The 7,162-nt window shown below is 34.9% G+C and overlaps 1 non-coding gene across 1 annotated transcript; it reads right to left on the bottom strand.

Annotated features, from left to right (window-relative positions):
* Nucleotides 1-460: 460 nt before the first annotated feature.
* Nucleotides 461-579, bottom strand: LOC116653432. The gene has a single exon (XR_004307259.1). It is a non-coding gene; the product is annotated as a 5S ribosomal RNA (ribosomal RNA).
* Between the last annotated feature and the right edge of the window lie 6,583 nt (nucleotides 580-7,162).

Raw genomic sequence — 7,162 nt, 5'->3', positions numbered from 1 at the left:
AAGGACTCTTAAGCATTTAAATGAGTACAACTTGCTGTTGTCCTCTCTCTGCAGTGGGATTGTCACTTCTGTCCCTGCTGCTGTCTCACATGTGTACATTTCCCAAGGAAAAAATGAATTCTGTGAAGTATCTTGCATAATTGTCTGTGCCTTTGTGATGTGTATAATGATGTGCAACATTACTTTGGAAAGGCTAAAGCAGTGATCAAAAGTTGAATCCTCGTTGCATGTCTGCTTCATGTTTTATCAAGACAGTTGGCAAATGGTGGTCACACTCACTTCTGCAATAATATTCATCATTCTATAAACAAGTCCTCACTGAATGGCTTTTGCAGTGCTTATCTCCTACCAGGTGCCAGGAAATAATCATAGAACCACAAGGCTGGAAGTCCTCTAGTCATCTAGTCCAACCGACCTCACATTACCATTGCTACCACAAAAAAAAAATAAAAAAAATCTTAGCCTACAGCACCCGGTATTCCCAGGAGGTCTCCCATCCAAGTACTAACCAGGCCCGACCCTGCTTAGCTTCCGAGATCAGACGAGATCGGGCGTTACCAGGGTGGGATGGCCGTAGGCAGTTGAGGCTTTGTGAACAGATAGCAGTGTTGTGTAGTGAAAAAATGTCAATGCCAACATGAAAGTAGCTTAAAAGTGCTGGGTAGGTATGGCAGTAATAGAATTCATACTGAAAATGTCATATACAAAGTAGTGCTTTAACTTGACCTGCATTTTTCATTGTTTTCTCTCAAACTTACTGCCTTAACTAAAGTTAGTTATTAGTGTTGTGGAGCTTTTGTTTCACAAAAATGGGAATGTTATTAGAATAAATTTGGAAGTATGGGTCTCTGCATGTGTTACTCTGTAGGCCTTTGCCTACATTGCCAAAAAGCTGATACTCAGCATCTCTTGTGTTTTGTATATAGATGAATTATTTTCACGCACCCAGAGAAAAAAGTATTGAGCTATAAAGAATGACTGTTTAGTCATTCTTTAATACCAGCATGGCTGGCTCTTAGTTTACTGGTTGTTTCCAATTTTGATAAATCTTGAAGTCCCAACAGTTTTTCACAAATGTTTTTTTTATTATTATTCTTTTTATTTATATCAGCTCATAACTCACCTTAAAAAAACAAAAAAACCCCACTCACCTACAGTTGAATATGCCTGATTTGTGACAAGTGTTTACGAATAGAAAGCTCTCTGCTTATCATTATTTATTTTTGATAATCAAGTAATCAAGATTGATTTGCTCTTATTTTGAAATGTCTTGCATAACATGAAAAACTTTCCCATAATGAGTTTTTTGGAATTCTGCTGTTCACCTGGGATTTGATAGGCAGTTGATGTCACTGTCCAATGCCTTAAGTCTCCAGACCGCTGTTTATCCTGCTTATGAGTACATCAAGAGAAACCCTGTTAACAGCCCTGTTTGGAGCAGAGCCTTATTATTTATTCTGCAACATAATTAAGGAGTATTGCAACATCTTCTCTTCAAAGGGACTGTCCACAGTGCTAGACACTGCAGTATTATCTAATATGAAAAAGTTTAAATGACCTGGATTAAAAACAATTTGTTAACTATTTTTATATGTAAATTGTTATTAGAACAACCATGGAATTTACTGAGACGTTGATCAGAAGCATTTGTGCTTATAGTGACATAGCTGACCTCAGAGAGCACCAAAAAGAGTATGTCGATAAATAATTCAAAAATAGTATTACTTCGATTAAATCTGATTTGCTCTCTACATGTTGTGTTAGAGTGCATGGAACATATTTCTATAGAAATCATTTTATCAAGACAATGAATGGCATTTTGTGAAACTCAATTAGTGGTAGAAAAACTTGGTATCTGTCATTCAGAGTCTCTGATCGTTCCACTCAACTATTTGTACTGATATGATAGAATTTATTATTTTATTACTATTTTTTTAATTTTTATGGCAGGAAATAATCATCTTATGATAAAAGATCTAATAAATGTCTTTAATGGTTTAACCTTCCACTGACTTGTCTCATCTATAGGAAAATTACCAGAAGGTCCCCTTGCACTCTTCTAGAAACAAACTGTGTTCAGTGACACTAAAAGTTTACACTGAAATGTTAATAAAACCAGGCCTTTGTTTTGATTTCCTATCCAGTCAATTATAGCAAATTTCAAACACTGTATCTCAGGGGACTTCTTTTTTGTATATTATATCAATTTTGCATAAAACTTTCCCTATTTTTCCCCCATTAAATTCCTTTTCCTAGTCAAATTGAAATGATTGCAACTATTAGTAACTGCATTATCATGTGTTTCTTTTGATCACACCTTGAAGTTCAATAGTATGTTATCCCTGTTGTTGAGGCAAGAAGATACAATGCTTTTCTAATCCTTCAAAGCCCTTAATTGCTTAGATTAAAATGATATTATTTGTGTAGCATGTTTTTTTCCATAACACTAGCCAATGTAACATTATCAAAGAAAAATCTGAAGGAGGCTCATTTTAATTCATGTATTTTTTACATACAAAATCCAAAAAATCCTCAAAAAGTTATCAACTTGTCAGACTTGTAGTCTACTGATTATTTACAAAGATACATAAAGGAAAAAATTGATGTTGCTGTGATTAGACTCCCTCATAAAAATGTTTTGAATTAAAATTATAGCAAAAAGCCATTAGTGGGTGTAGCCTGGTCTGCGGTGAAACCTCTGTGAAAACATTTCTGCTTTACATGCTAACAAGTTTTGCACAGTAGAATAACAAAATTACAAAATAACACATAAATTTCATTTAACTATAATATTGCAGACAAATTACTAAGCAGGTGATAAAAAAATTGGATGTGGATATTAAGTATGTATATGTGCATTCATAATGGACCTTTCATCTTCCCTTCTGAAAACAAAGTACTAACTGGGGAAAAGGAAGTTAACAGAATTCCGTGCCTTCAGAAATTACTTACAGTATTTGTATTACTCTTTTGCCATAATTGTCAGCTATTGGACAATTATACAAGATAGAAGAATTACTTTAGTCCATTTAAGTATTGGAAAAATCTTGTGATAACTGTGAGAATTTTGGTGAGCTTTCTGACATTAATATCTTAAAGACATTCATGTGTAATTAATGCTACCAGTTCTCTGCAGCTCTTTATAGTACTTGCGCCATCTAAATAATGTCCAACCTGTTCTAAGGTCTTAACATAGCAGTAGTTCTCACACAGTGCCTCAGGGCTCCTTAACTTTTGTTCCTTTCAGCATTAGCCTCTTCTAAGAAAAGGTGTTATGCAGTGCCTGTTCAGTTTGAGACTTTTCCAAAGGTGAATTGATATTTGTGATGTCTGGAGTCAAGTTCACCCTATAGTTTTTCCACAATGTTTTAGAATCCAAATTATTTTAAATACAGAAAAAAATAACACAAATACTCTACACTCAGAGATAGTGTTAAGGATGACAAGATGACTATATCTGGATTTGATGCAACTCAACCAAAGTGGGCGTCAGAGCAGTGAAAGCCAACTAAAATCTGTTTCACCAGAGTACAAGAGAACTGAGAGGTTCTGGTAGTGCAGAACATTTTGTATTTATCTGCTACAGAAAACATGCTCCTATGTCCTTTTGTTCTTTAAGCCAGCCTTTTCCAACTGGCATGATCTACATCAAACAGGGTTCAACTTTCTTTTGCTTGCATGAGGAAGAATGGAAAATGGACCCTTAGAAGGAACTTGAAATGAAGTTTCCTGTACAAGATAATATATATTTTTTTCCATCAGAATTTTGCAATGAGTGTGGTACCTGCATTTAGGAGATAATAAAAATTCTGTAATCCTGCAGTGTCTAAAGATGACAATTTTCACAGACTAGCACAAATATTTGCCAGAGCACATGCTTGAAAATGATCAAGTAAAAAGGCAGTACTGTCACAGGGGAAAAAGAAATTAAGGATTTTCATTGAGCTGATAATTCAGGTGACTTTCTTTAGCATGGTGGAAGTACAGTATTAGATCAAACTAACAGATAGCCTAGGTAAATTAAAAAAATAAAAATATCGCAGTGAGAGAGACTGAGAATAATCAGCATGTAGAAGAAGGCTATATCTGCCATAAATAAATAAATTTAAATTATGCTAGAAACAAAGCAATTATACTCTTTATTTTCCTTTTGCAAAGGGTCATTACTATCTCTAGAATCTGAACACTGTAATTAATCTTGAAGATTACTTTCATATGAGGTATTTGAGTCGTGCTGATGAACTTTTAAACATCTATGCTGCACTCAGGTGGATATTTTAACTGTAGCATGGGCAAGGATAAGTAGGTGTATCATAATTTTTATTAGCTGTTTTATCCATTGTTTGTCTACCCCTATAATTTTGTTACTTTTTACTCTGTTCCTTTAACCAATTATTTGTGTTCTAAATATGTATCTTCTCTTAGAAACTGTCCATTCTTATATAAATTTATTTTACCAGTGTTTGAATTTCTTGCGTGACTTCTTTCTCCTCTATAAAGGGACACACAAAATACTGTTGATGATAGCATATCATTGATGTAATAACACATTATAAGTTATTTTCTGTCCCAGTCTGTGTTTACCTTGAATTTGGTGCTACTGAAAATGAAGTATGTGTTTTTAGTCATGTTCCAAATGAATTCATTCTTTCCTCAATTACAGGAGGTTTATAACCACTAATTATCCATTCAGTATACATAATGCTTTTGTCATAGAATGAGAAGAGTCAGTGTGTTCTTTCTTTCCTTTTGATGTTCTCAGTCTTGTTTAGACTTGAGCAACCTAAATATTCAGCTATTTGCAAATGCTACCACTTACATTCTGTTATTAGTTAGTAATTGCAGTCTGCTGTGACATCTTCAGACTAGTTGTCAAGTTTTCAAAACAGACATAAATACTTCCTCAGATTATTGAACTTTTATATTTTGAGCAAGAAACATCTCCAAAGAAGATACAAATGCTCTAATGGTAAGGGTCATTTATTAGTGCTTGAAAAGTGTATGTTATTTTTGACTGAAGACAACTTTTTGAAGCTCTACTTATATAGTGGTTTTTAGGGGGAGAGAAAGGAGGAATATGATCAGTCTCTGGGATTTATCAGAAACTGTAAACAAGAACTTTTTCACTGGCTTTCCAGGACAAGACGCTGTAGATTGTATATATGTTTGAACTGATGCTTGAAAACTCCTGAACTGACTTAAATAATAATAATAGTAATTCAAGCTGATAGATTTCTTACCAATCCTCTTCCTGTTTTGTCTTAGTCCTGAGAGAACGCGAAGATCTGATGCAGTGATTTGGGAAGAAGTGTAGCTTGTGTCCTTACCTCTCTAAACCTTGCAGCTCTGATGTCTTTGTTGGATTTAATCATGTAGATTGGTCTCTACATTGAAAAAGCAGAGAGGGTATATGATGGGGAACCTGCTCTGAGAAATGGAGGTTGTGACAATGCAGGAGGCATTTAACAAATTGAAACACACGTTTTTCTACGAATGGCTTTGGGTCATGACTTTTGATGATCCTCTGATATATTTGGGACATACCTATTTTGTATCTATAGACAAATCTACAGTGACTGTCACGTCTATCTTACACCATGTTCCAGGGTGCAAAATTACTGCAGTGTGTTAGAGAATGGGTGACAGCAGTTCAGCTGGCATGTGGAGAAATTGGAATGGCTAGCTCTGACCTTAGATATTGTGTGAAATTTAGTTTCTGACTGAAATCTTAACTTGGTAATAGGTCTTATGGTGCATGTAAAATGTATTGACAAACTTAGCAGTAGTGAATTCAATCATGGTTAGGACAGTTGCTCATCAACCAAAATTTTTAAAGTTTGCCCTTTGATTAATGTACAGAAACCAATAGTAGTGATTGGAAAAAATTTCAGTTACGCATTACAGTAGCTAACAGTCTTCTTGCATCAGTACTCTAGTTCATTTTCAAAGCAAAGTCATTGACAAGGTACTACTAAACGTCTAATTTAGCTATGCAGCTTCCTGTCAAAGCCTAAAATGAAGATTATGTTTGTATGTAGTTTCTTAACTGCTGCTCTGAGCTACAGGCTTTTTCTATCAAGGTAAAGTGCATTAAACTGGCTCATAATTCTTCTGTCTTCTTTGTGTTGCTTGAGAGGCTCTAAAGAATTATAATTAGTTTGCCAAACAAATAAAGAACAACCATGACCTTGCACCATGCGCTATCAAGAATTCACTACTGAACACGCTCTGTGTGTATCTCCTCACCTGTTACATAGCCGCAGAAGCTTCAGGGTCCTTGAAATGACATTGTCTGCTGATTAAAGGAGAAAAAAAAAAAAAAAAAAAAAAGATAGCAATGGATATTTTACTTTTCTGAGGAGAGAGCACTTACCTAATCTTAAATTGTATATGATAGCAAATGAATTTTGCTGGTAGAAATGAATTTTGATTCACAGGTTCTATATGTTTCTCCATGCTCCTAATTTAAAATTATGAAAGTGAAGGTAACATATCATACACCGTGGGATTATTTTACATGAAAATTTTATTTGTCAGTTTGCAACCAGGCATTAAGGTTGTAGTTGTATTTGGCTGAAAAGGAAGCAGAACTACCAAGCTTTGTGTTTGACCACATTTTCTAGAAATGCACATGGGAAAGTCATTGGTAAAAACAATTCAATGAAATCATGGCTATTTTGGATTTATTTCTTTATTTAGGAAATCATGATCACACTACTAAAAACACTGTCAGAAGAGTGAAAAACAGTCTGTGGCTTCCTCCATATGACACAAAAGAAGGAAAAGCTCAAAGGATCTATGTGTAATCTGTATATCTAGACTCGTCTTCCTATATGTCTTCTATTATCCAATTCCCAGGGCTGCTGGGAACTGAGGACCTATTACAGTTTCCACTGTGTTAGCCACTGAGGGCTGATTCTCCAGCCAGAAGCTCTTATTCACTTCTGTCACTTGTGATGAACTCATCACAGAGTGGCCACAAGTTACTTGGCTAAATCCTCTGTGTGTCACTATGAAATTCCCATATTTTAGGGAAATGCAGTTGCATTGTGCTGCCAAAGAAATGGCTGGTAAATATTGTAGACTATTAATCATCCTTTCCGAGAGTTGAGAGATTAGTGATTTTCTTTCTCTCTCTCCTTTGTCTGCAATTTAAAACTGA

This window comes from Coturnix japonica, chromosome 4 (assembly GCF_001577835.2).
Source record: "Coturnix japonica isolate 7356 chromosome 4, Coturnix japonica 2.1, whole genome shotgun sequence".
In the NCBI taxonomy this organism is placed as follows: Eukaryota; Metazoa; Chordata; class Aves; order Galliformes; family Phasianidae; genus Coturnix; species Coturnix japonica.
Note: the sequence above shows the minus strand (reverse complement) of the source record. Positions and strands in the feature narration are given on the sequence as shown.